Source organism: Podarcis liolepis (assembly GCF_965112155.1).
Source record: "Podarcis liolepis genome assembly, chromosome: 9".
In the NCBI taxonomy this organism is placed as follows: Eukaryota; Metazoa; Chordata; class Lepidosauria; order Squamata; family Lacertidae; genus Podarcis; species Podarcis liolepis.
This window is the reverse complement of record NC_139564.1, coordinates 49,859,764-49,877,647: the sequence shown is the minus strand read 5'-3', so window position 1 is coordinate 49,877,647 and position 17,884 is coordinate 49,859,764. Positions and strand designations below refer to the sequence as shown.

Below are 17,884 nucleotides of genomic sequence, written 5' to 3'. Positions count from 1 at the left end.
CACTTGACATAGTAGAGTTCTCTTAAAGCAAACAGATTCCTCACAATCAAGTAACAGAAGGTTTCTGTTCTGCACACCAAATGTTAAGATCCTCAATATACCTGTTAACACGACAAACCTTACAAACAGGTTAGAGAACCAAACCAAACCAAACACAGAAAGCTATTCATTTACCTTGAAAATTGTAGCCATCCCCATGCATAAAATTGCTCTACTGCTGTATTAAAAAAGTAAAATGTCATAGATGTGTTTAAGAATTATGAAAATTAAAATGTGTATGAACTCTGCTAAATTACAAAAACCTTGTAATTTTAGGTCCCAATCTGAAAATTATCTATTCTGCCTTAATTCTGTTGAGGTCAATGGGACTACTTGATAGGGTCAAGATAGATTTAAAGATAGCATTTTTAGTCATTTATTCAGGTAATCCTGATTTTATGACCCTAAATTAAAGCCATTTTGGCTTTTTTGAGGACTACTCATTCCAATACACCATCGTATATAAGGCCTGGTGGTTCTCTGGGAACTGTGGACTTGCACTGGCAGTAGGATTTAATCTGAATATCAGTGAAACCAACAGCAGTGTTATCTTGACAGTACTGGAATCTTGGACAAGGTTCTATGGAGGTCATAAACCTAAGCTTTTTTAAAGCATAGTATTTTTTTTCACCGATTGCATTCTTAAGAAAATATTAGAAAATGGCTAAGATTCAATATGACAATTCTTCCAGACATGGGGTGGTGATGGCTGCTAAATATAGAGTGGACAATAAGCATTTTTCACTGCTTTCAATCAATAGTGTTGTGTTTCAATTTCACAATTGGATACTTGAGCTTCATTCAATTCAAGATGTTTTATTTTACTGACATTTGAACGACAAGTAGCTATATTTTGCATAAAGGAGTGTTACTAATACGAGCTTGATACTGTGTCATGAGTATGATTGCAGTCTCTTCCCTGTCCTATAAAATACTTTTCCCAGGATACAATTTCTCCTGTACTTTTTCCTATACTATTTCTACTTACCGCAGCCAACCACTTACTCCTAAGTAGTCCTACTGAGCAAGAATTGACTCTAAATAACTGGCTTGAGAATCAGAACCATAGTTCCCCTCTATTTCTTCACATGCAGGGAAACACTTCCTCCTTACTTCTTAGGTCAACAGAAATTATACATCGCACATTTAAGCCTTCTATCTTCAAATTTATTGAAACTACTCTCAATCTACCACATTAGAAGTGCAATAACTTTAATTTACACCAACTATCATACTATAGACTCCAATGGGACAACAATGGCTTAAATCCAGTCACTTCAGTTTATTGGAGCAAAGGATCTCAAAGTGAGTAAGCAGTTGTTGACCATAGAGAAAGAAGAACATCATAATACAGTAAAAAAGATTTCCTAGATTCTGATATAGGCTGTGTGTATGGTCAAGAGTTCTTATGGTGGCCTAGATGCCCCCACCCTTGCCAGGATATGCTAACTCTTAAGCATATATGTGCATTTTTAAGGGGGTTTAAAATTGTTAATTCTGAACACCTTCAGTATGCATATCTGTATGAGTGCATCACTATAGGTATCGATACATTATAGTTATTGATGCATACTAGAGTTCATACCCAGAAAATGAGCATTTTTAATTGGAGCGCAAGCATTCTTTTGCAGTCTTACTCAGAATTAAGTGCTTCTTAATCACCTACAGTTTACTCCCAAGTTAAGCAGGAATCAGCCTGCAGTCCTAAATCTGGAAATCAAATATGTGAAAAACTGGATCTCTCAAAGACATGTTTTAAGGCATTATATGAACTGCTTTAAAACTGCAAATCACAATACAATCACAGCACTGAGATTCCGCATACAGAAACATAACAGGCACATATTACAGAAATATATTCTGATTTACCATTAAAGTTATTTTGAGATTATTAAACTTCAGATAACAGGTAGTGAACGCATGGGAGAAAAATACTTTGCAATTAACATTCTATAAGCAATTTGTGATTTTGTTCAGACTAAACATATACTGCAATCTGATCTTCTAGAGTATAGACGTCTCTTTTGTGCTTGCTTTTTTGACAGTTTAAAGAAAGATCAAAATACAGTTTTTCTGTTACTGCACAGTAACAAAAGACTAAGTAAAGTCTGAACGTCCAACTTCCAGAGACCACCCAGTGGATTCTGCTACTGTCTACAAAGGTTTGACAAATACGTTGTCAACAGATAAGAAGTGCACTGCTATGAAAAGAGACAATCTTATCCATACAGATAACAGAAACCATACCTAAGTCTACCACAAGTTAAGCCCAGGCTGGCATTTATACTCCTTCAGTTTCCCTTACACACTTGCAAATAAACGTCTGGACTAATGAAGGGGGAAGGAAAGAAATGAAATTGCTATGAAAGCAGTAGTTTTGTGCTAAATCTAAAGTATAGAGTCCAGTAGCGTAGAAGACTAGATTTTTGCTTGCTTAGGAGGGAAATGTTTCGGATAAGTAATGCGTATGTACACCTTGCGTGACCAGAGAAGGTCGATAAATCAGCAAAGCGCAACCTACTGAATCCTAAGAGGCAAAATCCTCCGCTCGCCCTTAGAAATTAAAGGACGCTGGAACGACGACGACACCACGTATGTCAACAGACGAGTCTCCTAGTCAAGGCAACATTTCTGTCTTGTCTCGCACGAGGTGGCGGCTGATCAAGTTGAAGCAACCATCACCCCCCGCCCCCCCACACGCACCCCAAACACGCAATGCTACCCTTCCTTCTGCGCCTCTTGCGGTGTCCACAGTCTCAGAAACATCTATACTTCGCGGCGGCGGCGGAGCGCTGCATCGCTTCCACAGGGCACCGTCAAGACACACATTTGGCACCAAACGAAAGTCGCTCTGGGTTCTCTTGTCTCTCTCGCCCCCCTCCCCACCCCCAACTGCGCCCGCTCGCCGTCCCTGCTCCTCTTCCCGCTGACAGGCAGCGAAGCCGCCGGCAGAGAGAGAGAGAAAGAACAAAAGCCCAAACCAAAAGAAAAAGTTTCCAGGCGACTCAAGGGGAGCTTTCCAAATAGGCGAGAGTTCAAAGTGAGGGAGCAGGGAAAGGAAGCGGGGAAAGAAGGACCCCTTTTCTCCCCCACCCCCCGCCCCGCCGCGCGCACCGGCTCCTCATCGGAACTCCTCGGTACCTCAGCCTGGGACGCGGGCACTAGGACCAGCAAAGCGCGCGAAACGCAGCCACTTACCCAGGGCGCCTTAGCGCGGACTCTCTCCTCCGCCTTCTCTCCTCAGTTAGCCCAACAGCGCCGGGAAGAGCAGAAGCAGCGGCAGCGCACGCACCATACACTTTGCCAAAAACGGGGAGCGGGTTGAGGGAGAGAGAGACAGAGAGAGGGGGGAAATCGCGGGAAAGAGGTGGAGAATGAGGGGAATTGGGAGGGGGGGAGAGAAGAAAAAGAAAACTGTTACAAGTTCCTTTCCCTGTCCTGCCAGGGGCTGAAGAGAAGGGGGAGGCTGAAGAGGGAGGGAGGGAGGGAGAGAGAGGGGCAAGCCCCGAGGAGTTCACTTTCCGCAGCTCCCCGGGCTACTCGTCTTTCTCCTGGCAAGAGTCGCGCGCGGGGAGTTTATTATTATTTTTTCCCGCCCTCTCTCAAGAGATGGAAGAAAGCGCGAGGACGACCCCCAAAAATAAAGTGCCACAGAAGGCGGGGGGAGGGAAGGGGGAGGAGGAGGAGGAGCAGCAGCAGCAGCCGGGAGGATCTAACTATAAAGCGAGGGGGGAGACCCCAAAGGGAGGCTCGGCAGAGGCAGCCGCTTCAGCTCCTGCCTTCCTCGCCAGAGAGGGGAAGAGAGACGCACACGCGAGAGAGGCGCCTACCATAAAGCGAGGGGAGGTCCATTCCCCTGGCCGAGGCGCTGGGGAATGGACTTGGCCATTTATAATCATCGGCTCCTCTGCCCCGGCATTTGGCAAACGGGCAGCCGCTCTCCTTGCCCGAGCTTTTCCCGCCAAGGCGTCCCTTTTGCTGCCTTCTGCTGTCAGATGGACTGAACCACCTCCGCCTCGTCCCCTTTTCTCTTCCCCACTGCCTCCGTTGGTTAATGTAAAGTGCCGAGGCTCCCATGCTGTGTCCAATCAGTGCATCTACCACTAGTGCCATGATTTAGGGGTCATCCGTGAACAACACTTCACGCTGATGAATGGCTCTTTGCAGCTTTCTGCCCTGATGAGGGTGTCTGCGTGCCGCTGATTGCAAACACTAATGAACTTACAGATCCTCATTATACATGCGCCCAGATCCGCCGCCTGAACGAGGAGGAGAGGGACTCGGGTGTGCACCGCTTGCGATTGGGATGGAATTTGCCTATTTATCTCTCCACCTATCCTTATTTATACGTCCTAGAGGGTGGTGCGAAAATAACTGCGCTAAATGTTTGCACTTGACCCTGTTCTCTTCAGAGCGATGGGAAGGGCGCTGCTATTCTTAGGCAATACTTTGGTGGTGGCGCGTGTTTGTTTTTCTTCTACTGTAGTTTACCCCCCACTTTTAATTTCCCTCCTCTTGGCTGTTGTTTCATAGGCTGGGCATGTTAGGTCAGCTGAGTCATTAGAGCGAGGGTGGCTAAGCAAATGACTGCCTCCGAGATTGATGAGGAAGCATAGCAGAGGGCTGTAATTAAGGCTGCCATCCTAGGCGCACTTCGGAGTGAGTCCTAATGAACTCTGCTGGGATTTAGCGCCGAATGCAAAGGCGCAGGGCTGAGTTGCACGGCTACGCAAGCCTGGAAGTCGGTCCCTGTCTCATTTCCTCTTAATGACCGGCGGGTTTTGGACCAGCCCTCCCTCTGAAATTTAGGCGCGGGAAACGCGCTCTTAGCTGGGACGAATCCTCTTCGGCGCGCAGCGGGCGAAAGTGTGACTGCCTCGCTCACTTTCTCTCGCATGCACCCGGACGCGCGCTCTTGCCTCGTTGGGCTACGCGGCATCTGCTGGGCAAGAGACGACTCCGCCAACTGCCCGCTCCGAAGCTGAAGTTTACACTGAGACTCCCGTCCGCGTCCGCGTCAATTCTTTCTCCCGCCCCGAGGAAGATAACATGCCACGTCTTTTCTCTTGTCTCCTCTTACGCCTCCCTGTTAAGATCCTATACAGTAATACTTATGTATACCTTATTTTCTTGGTGGTGCGGATATTTTCTCTCTTTGAGGCTGCCACACTAACCTCACTCACTTGGGAGAAGCCACTTATTTCTCAGTTAATATTCCTAGGTGACTGCGCCTTTACAGGGAGAAATGGTCTGCTGGACATCCTAGCATTTCCTTACTCCTTGCGTCCTGTGTAACACAGCAGCCAGAAAGCCGTCGGTCCCCCAACAAACCACACACACATATACACGCTTCCCCCCTCTTGCCTTCCCAGGTTTCAAAAACTTGTGATGGGGAAGTGTATTAAATTCACAAGAGAGGATGTACATGCAAACAGATACAGACAGTAGCGTAACGCTCTTGTATCGTAATACATTAGAACCATGTAGAATCGCAGAGCACCGAGCTAACTTCCGAGCTTCACAGAACTCTTCGTCAGGATCGAGGCTCACAACAAACAAAGTAGGTGGGTGGGTCCGTGGGTGAAAAGCAGGTGTGTGTGGAGTAAAAAGTGCAGCAGGCATGGCAGAAGGCCAGTCTGCCATACAGGGAGCTAGCTCTTCGAGGGCGAACAGGTAGGTTTGTGGCCACATACTGAGCAATCTCCGTTGGGCTGCTGTCCTGTGGGGGCCGGTGCCTGCGACGGCAGCTGACTTTTTCCTTCCAAAAGACCTCGCTCACCTTGTCGGTTAACGAATGTGGGCACTACTCTGACCACGTAAAATCCTCTTTCCTGACTGCGCCTTGCAAGCAAAAGGAGTGACACACTCGTGTTTAAACACCCTTCGGTAGGTGAAGACAGCAGGAAATTGGGCAGCACAGTGATGAAACAAATCTCTTCGCCACGACAGGGGACGAGGCACGACGCCCTCGTAATCTAAACAGCCCGCTCAAGTTCCGAGGCTGCCAACCCGCTCGTGTGAAAAGGGCACTGAAATTACTAGTTGGAGAGAGAGGCGCGTGGCAATGGGCGAGGGTGGGCTCTGAAGGCAGCTTTCGACACCGGATTCCACCATGGTAGTGGAAAGGAAATGGCAAGGTGCAGTTAAAGAAACTTCGAAGGCTCATCAAAGAATCCTTTCAAGTTCTCGCTCCTCAAAAAATAGCGACGGCCCAGCAGCTTCCTCTGCCTTTGGGCTGCCTCCTAAAAGCAGTCGCAGCACCGATGAGAGAAATCCTCGAACATAAAGCATTTTTCTGGGCTACACTTAAATTTGAAACTGCTATGCGGAGGAGTGAGTAAACAGGAAAGTATAGTGTAGGAAGGGTATTTTTGGAGGGTGGGGGTACATTTCCGGAAAAAATTAAGTGTAAATGTAATTGTCACACCCCACACCCCAGTTAGATTCGCTTCTCTGTGTAGAAAAAAAGAATCTAACATTATAATTGCAAGAGGAAAAGTACTGCAAAGATCCAAGGGAAGGACAAATTTTCCCATCTCTTTAGGCAGATCTGCCCTCTGCGTTTTCTATCCTCTCTTCAGTGTATTTTATAGCAAGGGATGTAGCGAATATGTTGAAAGCCACCCCTTCTAGTTCAGAGACCGAGTCCACAGGATAAGTACCTTGCAAAGAAAATACTATTTAAAACAGAGAGGAGCAGTCCAGTCTTAACGTCTTGCTTAAAGCTGTGAGGCTTACTTTCAAGTAATGCGTTTTAGGATCGGAGGGTAAGTTTAATACTAGAGGATGAAGCTTACTGGAGTTTAATTACGCTTTAGCCTTTAAGCTAATTTGAAGTGCGTTAAGTCACGTTTCTTTCAGATCTGATCTGGCTAATATCCTAACATCTTTCCAAAGTCTGTCACTAGACGTGACTGAACTAAAAATATTTAATAATATTTTTATTTAAAAAAACACACCCGTATCTACAGTCTAGCCGGCGCATTAATTTAATAGACTGCTTCTCTTCCCACCCCACGACAACTAGCAATAAACTTTTATATTGCAGTACCAGACGAAAAAAGGTTGCACGTGTTTCAGCATTAAAGTGTCAAGGAGAGCCTCCCAGTCCCTTTGGCTTCTTAGATCCAAGGTGTAATTGAAAGGAAACAGCAGGATTGAACCCCGACGCACGACTTTCTGGCTCCTGCCTGCTGGAAGCTACCCATAAAAACGGGGAGGGGGAAAATCCAGGCATTGGCATGTCCTCTCCAGACTTGTAAAGTTGCCCTGATGCCCCCCCTCCATGTTAATCTACCTCTTCTATGTAGAAGGGGAGTGGTTGCTGCTGCTGCTGCTGCTGCTGCTGCTGCTGCGCTCTCTCTCTCTCTCTCTCTCTCTCTATTTCTCTCTCTCCTTTTTAAAGGTACTCAAGTGCATTAAAAAAATGCTTGTCAAATGGCACTGAAATACAACTCATATCCGAGGAAATTGTTTCTAACCACTAAGTTTGCTTTGGGGGTATGCGTCAAGATGTGGTTGAGGATAGTTAGATAAGAGGTTGACTGGGTGGGAGTTAAAGAGCAAGTTCTGTGCATTACTGTGGATAAGAAGAAAGCATGATATTAAAAAAAGAAGAAGGGGGGTGTTTCAGTTGCTCCATCAATCTTATTGGCTGGCCATAATGTGACAGTTACAATTCCCATTTGTTCTTCCTACAATTAGCTCCATGGTTTTTATCCCTGAGCTGGATCAGGCTGAACAGTCATTTAGGACTTCCTCTGGAAAATACAGCAGAGTTAGGTCATTTTTCTGCCTCCCCTTTAGCCTCTGCCTTTGGGGGCATATTTGCCATGCAGTCTGAGAGCATTCTAGCAGATCAGCGTGGTATCAGGTTACTCAAAGGCTCTCCAAAGATAACCCCCTCAACTTACTAATTGTACTTTGCTGCTGCTATTTTCTTATATTTGGGAGGCAGGGCAGGTATCCATTTGTGCCTAACGACAGCTGAAAAAATCTTTCAGCCTGCCTGAAGATCTTGTAATTACATGAAGTTACTATAGACTCTGAATTTTCATTAAGCAGAAAAATCCTAGAAAAGCCATAGGAAAATAAACCTAGTTATCTTTTTCTATTTTAAAAATGGGGGGTGGCAGGTAGAACATTCAGATTTAATGGGAAATAAATGTTTACAACTTAAGCCCCAATTTATCTCTCAACATCTCACAAAGCAGACTGATCCACAATATCATCAAAATAAAGTACTAGGATCTAAGCCAATTAAATAGGTAAATCAGTTTAAAATCAAATCTTTCAGCTATGCTGTATGCTGCAGTGCCCTGTCAGTAGCCCATTAATAAATTAGTAAATGGGTCTTTTGATTTTGAGGTCAAATATAACAAAACTGTAGCTGCAGCTTTCATTGTACAGGTATTTCCAGTTTACTGCATTAAGAGAGAAATATGATAAGTTTCTTTTAAAAAAATAAATAAAACATCCTTACAAAGAAATATTACTAAGCTGCCATGGGTATTTTGAGAAATTTAGTTTGCTTGGCCATAAATTAGCAAAACAAATATTCTACTCAGATCACTGACTAAGCTCTAAAATTAAATGGCTGTCTGCAATGAGAAATATGTCTTAATTACCTTAATTAAGGCAAACTAGGGTCCTACATGCATCCATTCTGGAGCCACTGAATGTACTGATTATCATACAAATCAACCTTTAAATGGGGGTCATGCTTTTCTGCTACATTAGTTTGTGTTCCACTGCATAAACCAATGCTCTAGATGAGGTTGACCTCTAGTGAAAGCATGGTACTTTAGTTTCACCCAGGCATTGACCCTCTTTACTATGGACTCATAAAAGAACCAACTTGACAGAGTCCACATATTGCCTGGGGCAGGAGGGATCCAAGGGATCCTCGTGCTGTCATACATCACCACCACTATACTATTGCCACTATTAACTGAGCAAGGTTTTGTACATAGCCATGGTAATTTCTTAAGTATGCTGCACTCAAAAATTTTAGTCATTGCAATTTCATATTAATTACATATTTCTTTTTTAAAATGTGGTAAACAATGTGGTTTACAGAAGCTAGAAACAAAAAATATAATGTATATCAAATTCAAGCAGTATAAAACCATAATTCAAAAGTACCAAAAATCTACAGTAAAATATCTACACCTAGTTTCCAAATGCCCAGTGGATTAAACATAATTTAACCTGCTACCAAAAAATAAATCAAGGAGAAACCTACTAAAACGTCCATAGCTCTGGGGTCACCATAGAAAAGTACCTTCATCAAGTAAGATATCATTGCCTTCCTAGAAACAATACCTATCGGAAGGTAACAGTGGCCATTCTTAAAACCTTAGGGAGTTTAAGGTACTTGAGACCTGAGGCATGTAAAGGATTTAAAGCTCTGTACTTACTATAAAAATTTGTCTAAAAACAACTTTAGCTAATGCTTATGCAGATAACTCAGAATAGATACAGTATGTTCTCCCCTATCCACACGCATCAATAAACTGGCAGCAAAATTCTTTATCAGTTGCCAAACTGTCTTTAAGGGAATCCTAATGCAGGTAGCACTGTGGGTTAAACCACAGAGCCTAGGGCTTGATGATCAGAAGGTCAGCGGTTCGAATCCCCGCGATGGGGTAAGCTCCCATTGCTTGGTCCCTGTTCCTGCCAACCTAGCAGTTCAAAAGCATGAAGTGCAAGTAGATAAATAGGTACCGCTCTGGCGGGAAGGTAAACGGCATTTCTGTGTGCTGCTCTGGTTCACCAGAAGCAACTTAGTCATGCTGGCCACATGACCCAGAAGCTGCATGCCGGCTCCCTCAGCCAGTAAAGCAAGATGAGCGCCGCAACTCCAGAGTCATCCGTGACTGGACCTAGCGGTCAGGGGTCCCTTTATCTTTACCTTTAAGGTATATCACACAGTAGTCTGCAACGGACACAGGTATGAGGATCCCATGCTCATGTCCATCTCATGTGAGACGATTGCTCATATGTCTATTTATCATACACACTTTTATTGGAAAACTATGACTGACAGCAGGTTCCCAGGACCTACAGTAAAACAGGCATGTACAATCTTCTGATATGAAATGCTTCAGCTCCCCTGCCCACACTTGAGTTATTGTGAAGAATCCTTAACACTGGTAGATGTTCCCCAATGGCCACTTACACAACCTTGTTAAATTTAATCAATGGAATTACGTTCACTTTCTCAGGATCTACTGTCAAATATTATACTATAAGGTAATTGCCTATAACATCCATGATGGAAAGACAGAGTAGATAAACTGAGTGAAAAATATTATCCAGCCGCTGATTTAGTGTGTAAGCTGGCAAGAGAGTTATTTAGCCAAATCGTTCTCCCGCAGCCTCAATTCTCTCTCCATAAAATGGGAACAAAAAAGCAACACAACAAATGTAAATATTTTCCAAGTTAAAAGTGCTACATTAATTATGGTCCTTAATTATATATCACACATTTGTATATATTTGTATATAGTATACAGATAACCAATACATATATTTATGGTATATTCATATTTACTTTTTGGAGTAGAAATAAAATTAGTTTCAACTATGACACCCTCATAGACTTTCTTAAAGTACCATTTCCTCTGACCACAGAATGCTTGAAATAATTTCTAACAGTTGTTGCCATCAACTGTTAAGCTCAAACATAGCTACAGGTCTCAGGGACCACATAATGCAAAACTTTCAAGTTGATACATCCAGCAGTATACACCAGCCTGACTGAAAAGTGGTGGGGGAAATAATTTCTTTCATTGGGGAGAGGGGTTACACAACTGATCTTATATATGTTGACTAATAAAAATATGAACACAATATTGTTTTCCAATTAAAGTAATATAATAATAATAATAATAATAATAATAATAATAATAGGAAGGACCTAGTATTGCTGCTTTCATGTCTATACCCTGTCAGTCTAGTGGCAACACACTCTGTTCCTGTCTGTCCAGGAGAACTGTTTCTAATTGATCTGACATGGAATTTAGCTGGAGATGTGTATGTTGCAACCCAAGCACCATCCCTATATGCTTTGTAAAGTGATCACCATATGGGCCTTATTTGAAATATTTGAGGTTTCCATCAATTTACCTTGGTTAAATTGAGCTGTAAATTCATCTCAAATTTATATTTCCTGAGTACTGAATACTTTATGCATGTGTGTGTTGCATATGTACAGACATTTTTTAATGGATAAATATTCCTTATAAGTTTTGAACAAAGGAGGCGTACACCAGAACTATTTTCACTTATTTATGCAATTAAAACACTCTACAATTACCATGGGGGTTTAAATAAAGGAAGCTAAGCCAAATGGAATGCATCATATTTGAAGCTGCTAGACAGTAATTCATTCAGTGCTACTTATTTTGGGTAAGGAGCAATTATGAATTCTAAAATTCTGCAGATTGGCTCCTATTTTAAAATTTAAAAGGTATAGCAACTCTTTGTTATAGTTAATAGTACTAAGTTATGAATGCTGGTGGCCTTCTACTGCAGCCTTAAATTGCCTTGAAAAAGATACAGTTTCTTTAATTAAAAAAGCTGCACTGAACTAATCCCTCTAGCTGAAAAAAGAAAAGTTTTAAGCAATCTCTGCTCTGGGAGAGAAAAGCAGACAATACCATAACAGATCAGAAACATAAGCTATAGTGTGCAGCCAGGAGCACAGCAGGGAACTGAATACTGCTCCGACTGTGTCATTTTTTAATCCCCCATCCCAGTTTCCCCCGTCTGACCTCATGCTGAGATGAAGTTATCACAGAAGACAGCTTTACTCTTACCAATGAATCCAACCCTGGATCTGTATTATCCTTAGCAGATCAAAACACCGCTTTCATCAAATAGCATTATCTGCATAAAAGGCATGCAATTGCCTGATAATTTCACCCAAACTATGCTATTCATTTAAAGGACAAGAAGAAAAATGTAATTCATTCCTTTTCTTTTTCCTGAAAAAAGCTAACTTATATACTTCACTCATGGGAACTTTTTCTTTTTATACACAAGATCTCAAGAAGGGGTCCAATAATTTTTTCTCCCCACCCGGTTTACTATTAATTATTGGAGTGCATCTATGCAGCTCGAGTGACAAAAGTATAAGGCATGAAGAAAGCAGGCAGAGAGGACCCTCAAGGCATGCTTAGCCAAGATTGTTTCCTTTAGCTATGCTTTCACTAGCCTAAAGATAAAATAAAATCAAATGTGACATATGACAAGAGTCTAAATTTAAATGGCAGTAAAAATATTTGCAGAGGGAGCTTAATGATGTTACTTTCCATACAACTATAAAGTTGAATTGCTATATTTTTTGTATCACATAGAATAGACTCTTCACAAGAGTATAAGGTACACACAACACAAGCACATATAAATTTCTGTAAGATCTTGGGACATCCTTAAAATTGTAATTTAACAGATAAGGCAGTAGATTAAAATGACAAAAATAGTGCAGTAAAAATTGTTGTATGCTTCAGTGAGAGGGCTTAATTATAAGTAGGAATACAATAATGAAAGGTCAGTGGGCTGAAGCTGAAATCTTAAGTAAGACTTACTAGGAAGCAAGCCCTACTTGATCCAATAGCTGGGACCCAGAGAACTGCTTGGGCATGCCCAGTTGATGTTCCACGCCCCTTTGAATAGCAGACATGTCACAAACTACTTTTGAAACTGCCCTTCAGTTCAAAATAGGTTTGTCAAGTGGAATAAGGGGCTGCTGTTTAAGGGAAATGTATCCAAAGTTCTCTTTGGCATGTGAAACTAGTTGCACAGTTCTTTGGATTCAGGCCAGGAAGACTTTCTTGTGGATGTTTTGAATCAGATTGTGAGTCAATTTAAATACTGTAAAGGCTGCATAATTGTAGACAACATTTTTTAAAAAAAATCTGAGGATATAGAATCTATTATCACACTGACCTCTCATATGGTATTTGCTTTGATAGTCCTAGATGCTGAGGTCAAATACCGAGATGTTAGCAAGAAGGCTGGCATAATACACAAAATGCATTAGCTTTTCGTATACTTTGTGAATGTTCAAAACAACATACTTGCAGCAGTTTTCAAAAAAGAAATAATCATTGAGCTCTACACATGGCATTAGACTTGACACAATAACTTCTGAAAGTGGCACTAATGGTGCAAAATCGGTATGCATAGCAGCTAGAGTGGGTCAAAAGAAAAGGGTTGAATCCAAACCAAATTAGGGAGCAATCCTAACTCCTGACCAGGGACCAGTGGGGCTGAACAGAGCAGCAGAGCCACCATCATATCTGAAGCCCTGCCACTCATGCTGGCCAGAGCAGAAGGTAGGGTAGTGTGTCTTCCCCACATTCTGAGGTGGGGGGTGGGGCGGGTGCATCAGCTCTAGGGTAGCACATCAGAGAGGCCCAAATCTAGTCCATCACTGATAGCTGGGCTTAGGATCCAGCAGAACCTTGGCTAGTCCAATTCTTCCCCCTCCTTGTAGCATTCTGAGGGTTTACACTAGGTACTGGCAGTGGTGGGGGACAGCTCCTTCTGGGCTGTCCACCTTTGGTCCACATCCTGCACTCAGCTCACACCTGTGGCTCCCAGAAGCTGTCCCAGACACCAGTCACATCCTGGTAAACAGCTTAGACTGGCCAGCTAAACCAGGTAAGGGTTCTCTGATCCTTAACCTTTGTTGCCTTGCAGGATATCTTCAGGAGAAAAAGCTAAGGAGGAAACCCTACACAAATCAGGAGTGGAGTCCCTAAGACTGTTGGATGGGGCCTTGTACACCTTCTTCTGGTAACTCCTGCAGCCTAGCTGGTGGCAAACCGGTTGCTCTGCTTTCCTTTGGACCCCATCAGCATGGCTGATGAAGAGGGTATTGTTATCTGGGCAGTCCAGGACCTCCATACACACTGCCTAAGCTTGTGCTCCAGGGTAGTGATTTCGGTGTTGCTAATGCAGCAATTTGACTTCATCTCCGGGGCTGCACTCCGTTGTCTCTTGAGACAGACAGATGGCAACAACAACAGATATAGTCTTGGACTCCTGGCACTGAAAACAGTTGTCAAGACTGAAATCATGGTGAGACCTGGCACAAATTAAATCCTGAAAACCAGGGCATTGCTACCTATTCAACAAGTGGATGGACACAGAAATATCACCCGTTTAATGCTTCAGGATGCTACTACATGGGCTCAGTTAACAAGGTACAGATGAAATGGGGTAAAAGGAGCTCCATACGAATGCTAGCCTCATATACTTTGAAAATTATGGGCCACTAGCAATGTACACATAGGGTTTTTTAGGAGTATGTGATTAGCTTCATTATTCTGGAGATGGCCTCAATTTTCAAAAGTCTAAGAAGTAATGCCCTAGGGGATGTAGAGGAAAGGATTCTCCCCTACATCTAAAGTTTAAGACAAGAATATTCTCAGATAAAGTTTTAATATGTTTTTAAATGGAAACTCTTTGATGTTGCTCAGAAGTTTGCAACTCTAGTTGGAATCTCCAAAAGACTAAATTAGTGGGCACAGTACAGGTGAAATATTCAAATATACATTATATAATTATCTGTTTAAACCAAAATATGCTTCCATTTGTCCAAATTGCTATAAAATTTAATCAATATGTTTGTCTATGCAGTACACACAGAGTTTCTTTCTATCTCAGACATGTTGCATTTCTGATTTTCTAAAATGGAACACCCTTCCACACAGTTCTAATTATATGGCAGGAAAATTCATGTGACTGCGGTCAGCAGAACTTGGACGTGAGTCTCTAAATACCATTCCTCATCTGAATGGTAGACTGTGAGCTTATAATGGGTTTTATTATAATGGAAGACAACTCCTTACTGAATGACATCATTTGTTTTGCAGGAGATATACTGATAGACTGGGGCAATCAGACGAAGTTTTTTTGTCAACATAATGGTATTACTAATTCCCCCGTGGGTAACCTATTATGTACACATTAATATACTGATGTATGGTACTCATCGTATTGTTAAAGATTTAGGATCCTAAGCATATTTCTGTACTTAAAGGAAAGTGGAACAGACTTAGCTGCGGAGAAGACTATATAAAATGGTTGGTGCCAGCTATATTATCCCAGTACTCTGATATGTTTTGGTTTTTAAACTAGTACTCACACTCCCCAACCAGACTCCCCAACTATAGTGCTGGAATTCTTTAAAAACAGAGGTCTGTAGAGTGAGCAGGAATGGGTGTCAGATTCTTGGCAGGAAAACCAACGTATTATTCCCATAAGAGTTGGGAAGAATTATTAAGAGAATTACACAATGTAAATATACATGTTCAGTTGAAATGGTAGCTTACTGAAAATAAGGTACTGAAAGATATTTAATTCACATGGAAATTCTGAGCCACACTGGCCTGGTTTGCAAGACACAATAAGCCAAATGATAGCTTGCCAAGACTATGCAAGCAAGCAGGCTCCTGGATAGGAGTTTGCAGCTGCTTTGCCTCTCTCTGGCCTTTTGACTACTTCTATGATAAGTCAAGATTTAGCTTAGTGGGTAGTCCAAACCCAAACTTGTAGTTAAGCTGTAGCCAAAGCTTGTTTGTGAGCAGAGAACTTAACCATGAGCCCATGTTTGGAGGGCGTGTTCCACAAAGCCAGGCCTTAGCTAAATGCACCATGGGAATAAAAAGGACAGGGAGGAGCAAAGTGGTTGCATGCTTCTCTTCAGGAGTATGCACATTCACATGCAGCATGTAGTTTAGCTTACTGTGATGTGCAAACCAAGCCACAACCTAATTTGTGTCAGCAGATTCAAATACCTTGATTTCACATCATGGTCACAATTATGATAATGGCTGCTTTATCAAACCTGTTGCTACTTCTGTCGTTAGCAGCTAAAGATAGGTCTTTTTTTAGGTTATCCTGAAGGACATTACTGATGGCCAAGGCAATATTAACTCACAAGTTGTGTTGGCACATAGAATAACTTCTGATTGATTGGTGGAATGAATGATAAATGGGACTGATTAGTATTTTATCTTGTTCCCCAGGTCATGAACCTTTTAATCTTATTCAGCTATACTAGAGAATATTCAATGTCTCTGAAATTTGGACTCTGAAGTCTCCACTAAACACAACAAATGTAAAGGTTTGTATTTTCTATTTCATTAATGTGTTTGGGTTCGTCACTACAGTGTAGATTTAAGCCTGACAAATCTATTTATTGTTCCATCAAAAGTGTCCAGTTGATGTTCTGTTCTTCACTCTCCACTTGCGTCTTCATGTGGAAACATTACAAAACTGAGATTCCATGTAATTATCCCTTTTGCTGAGATTTATTATTAATAATCAAAATGTTTGTGCAAAAGCAAACAACTTTTTGGCCAGTTACAGATAGGTAGCCATGTTGGTCTGCCATAGTCAAAATAAAAAAAATAAAAAAATTTCTTCCAGTAGCACCTTAAAGATACCTGAAGAAGTGTGCTTGCACACGAAAGCTCATACCAAGAACTAACTTAGTTGGTCTTTAAGGTGCTACTGGAAGAAATTATTTTATTTTTTTTATTTTAACTTTTTGGCCATTTCAGACACATGCAAGGAAACAATATGTAGCCTTAAGAGACGGGGGGAGGGGGGGAGCAGAACTGCAGTAGAAAGATAGAGGAAGCTCAAGCTGGAGTTTTAGGCTTGCAGTCTAGGCGATATTTATAATGTCCTGTTCCTAGAAGTGCCAGAGAATGGTAAGAGGAGGGATGCCCTGGTCCCGAAGCAGGAAAATAAACATATTTCCAGCTCTTGCTCATTTTGTACATGCAGATGCACATCAAGCTATGTAAATAAAAATTGCACAGTGCCTAACACTGAATCTAATATTGCAAATCCTGATGGGTAGGAACCCCAATATTAAGCAGGTCAAAAAAATGGCGATTCTTGCCAGAACTAAATTTAGTGCCATATGCAAAAGCAACAGGAAGCCAGAGCCCTCTCTGCACATTGCAAGCTGTGAACAAGGCTAAAACAGAACTGAGCTTATGCTAGCATCTCCGCAAGTTCAGCTAAATACTTGTTTTGAGATAACACTTAAGTTCCAGTGGGCTGCTTAAATGCCTGAGAGAATGAGACCTAACCGAATGGAGTAGTCCCTGTAGAAAACCTAAGTAAATTAGAGAAGACATAGACACAGCAATGATCACAGTGAAGATGCGCTGATAAGACTGTGATAGTACTAATATAAACAACAAATATTTGCTGCATTGTTGGAGGAGGTGAGCATCGGGCAAATTATTTTCACTTGCTGTATATAAGTTCATATTATTAGTTCATTCCTCCCAAAAGAAATAGTGATGTAATGTTCTGGTTTTTTCACATTATTTTAAAAACTGTGCAGTCCTTGTGTCTTTTTTGTTTATTTCAAATACTTTATCAGTGAACAAATGATGCAGCTGAATAAGACATACAAACAACAATTGATTTAGAAGACTCCATCTATATATCAATATGAAATACTAAACATATTCAGATAATAACAGAAAGAAAGCTGCTAAAAGAAATACCTAGTGCCCCATAACCTATTTATTTAAACAATTTTCACTACTAATGTAATATTAAGAATGGAAAGCTGCCAAAACTTGGCAATCAGGAATCTCTCTGGCATAATAAAACCATGCCCTAAAACCGTAGCGGTAGAAATCAACACAGTCACTTTGTCTCCACAGTACACTTAACCATTTGCACTGGGAAGGTATCAACAAAAAGACTGCAGAAAACCTACACCAGCTAATGCAAATAGTTTCCTGATATCAACAAAACTGTACTGAATCCTTTTCTAATCCCCAAAAGTCAAATTAGGAGA

At 41.8% G+C, this 17,884-nt stretch overlaps 1 protein-coding gene and 1 long non-coding RNA gene across 41 annotated transcripts in view; one reads left to right on the top strand and one right to left on the bottom strand.

The window, feature by feature from the left end:
- Nucleotides 1–17,884, bottom strand: part of TENM3 (teneurin transmembrane protein 3) — a 1,268,022-nt gene that overhangs the window by 403,445 nt on the left and 846,693 nt on the right. For 27 of the 40 annotated variants that reach the window (XM_083459440.1, XM_083459473.1, XM_083459433.1 and 24 more), the window contains one exon: nt 3,238–3,337. The exons of 3 other annotated variants lie outside the window; for them this stretch is intronic. The gene's annotated coding sequence lies outside the window, so the exon portion shown is untranslated. Of the gene's footprint in view, nt 1–2,742; nt 2,874–3,237; nt 3,833–17,884 lie in introns of those variants that run through there. 10 more of the 40 variants (XM_083459435.1, XM_083459450.1, XM_083459445.1 and 7 more) reach the window with 6 other exon arrangements.
- On the top strand, nt 14,051–16,179 carry LOC310686515. Its single transcript, XR_014515973.1, has 2 exons — nt 14,051–14,130; nt 16,083–16,179. It is a non-coding gene; the product is annotated as an uncharacterized lncRNA (long non-coding RNA).